We start from the raw sequence: 1,914 nt of genomic DNA, 5'->3' as shown, positions 1-1,914 counted from the left end.
CACCCCAAATTTCCATCAACTGATGAATGGATCAAAAAACTGTGGTACATACATACAATGGAGTACTTTGCATCCCTAAAGAACAGCGATGAATACATGAAGCACATTGCTGCCTAAGAGAGGAGCTGGAGGAAGTCATGCTAAATGAAGTCAGCCAAGCAAAAAAGGAAAAGTGCAACATGAGTCCATGGGGGGGTGTGGCATAGGGGAAAAGCTACTATATACATACACCCATGGGGTGATGTCCAACCATTATGGCAGGGGCCAAACTCAATCCAGGGATACATATGGAAGCCAACTAATAAGAGGGGAAAAGAAGGAGAAAAAAAAAAGTCATGAGTGGAGGGGGGAGTAGGGCACTAACCCACCCAAGGAGAGGGTATTGTTTATATCTCCACAGGAGAGGGAGGGAGACACCACGCTTCAACCTGATGCACCAAGACGTAAATACAATATACCTGCATGTACCAGGGAACCAATAGAGATGTCTACAGGCCAGCCCCAACTATGTGCACACACCACTCCCTCAGATGAATCCACTTCAGAGAAAAGCACTGGGTTGGGGGGTGGGGGTGCGGAGGACATCCTGGCCCACCAAGCCATGAGAATGATATTTTGCTGCTCAGAGCAGACAATGCACACAGAGGACCAGAGGGCCGGCCCCACCATGAGACATGATATCCGTCACTAAACCTTACCACCGCGGGGGACAATACTGGAGACACAGTGCAGGAATTGTGCACAATCTGACCCCATCACTCTGGGGTAAAACACTAAGGGCATGCAACAGAGCAGCAAGGGGAGCAAATTGATGAAATCCCCAGGGAATACCAAAAATAGACTTTGGAGACAGAGTGTGGCACCCCATCACACTCGACTGGAAAACATTCATAAAGGCCAACAAATAGACCTTGAACTATTTGTAGGTCTTTCCATTTTTGTCAGTGGCTTTCAATTTTTGTTGTTGCAGTTGTTTTTATTGTTTTGCTGGTTTTGATTTCTTTTGTGGTTTATTTGGTTTTGCCAAGTTTTTGTACTTATTAATGTATCTGCATGTCTACCTAGATAAGATAGGCGGCTAAATAATTTTGAGATGAAAAGAACTTACAAAGGTAAGTAAAAATTTATTGCTTTGGAATATTTATTAAAACAACTTGTTTTTGTTTGGTTGGTTGGTTATAAATATGTGAAGCTACTGCTAACCACATACCCGCTATCTAGGTCTGTATACTTCCGAAGGTGATGTTTGATCTCTTTAATGCTTCCCTTCAAATATCTGAGGGACTCAAACAGTGGTCTTGAGAGAAGCAAATACTGGTTTTTGAAAAATACTTTGAGTTGTGGAGATACAAATAAGGGAAGAAGGATCTTGTCTCCAGGGAGAAGATGAGGCTATAGGACTCATGGGTAAGGTTTTTCAATGTACTTCCTGAGAAGGTGAATAGATGTGAAGAAAATAATTTTTCTGAGTATTTTCTTGGCCTTTTAATCTCCAACGCAGTTGTTAACAAGTTCTTAAAACTTCTTTATAACAAGCTCCAGTGACCATCCTGTGTCTTTCAAGAAAACCTGCCAAGGTTGGACCTTGGGAATCCTCCCCCCAACAATTCCCACTCCCCAATACCTCTTGATTCCTATAAGATGCCATAACTTTCTGGGCTAACCTCTCTGCTTGAATACAAGTGACTGAGCAGATCCACATGGAAACCACTGTTTGGATTCCTCCTTTTATTTGAAGTCACCCTAGTTAGAATAAGAACAGAGGATTGCCGACAGACCTGGTCTCCAGACACCCACTGATTGCACAGTTATGTTTAAGCATCTTCTGTTCAGAATGAGCCCATGCATTTATGAACTGCAGCACTACTGTCCATACCTTTGACTCGTTCTCATGTTTATTTAGACTGTTAGATG

Source organism: Echinops telfairi, unplaced genomic scaffold (assembly GCF_000313985.2).
Source record: "Echinops telfairi isolate 266 unplaced genomic scaffold, ASM31398v2 ScPeMD7_60;HRSCAF=208, whole genome shotgun sequence".
Classification (NCBI taxonomy): Eukaryota; Metazoa; Chordata; class Mammalia; order Afrosoricida; family Tenrecidae; genus Echinops; species Echinops telfairi.
The sequence above is the reverse complement of the archived record's forward strand: the minus strand, read 5'-3'. Positions refer to the sequence as shown.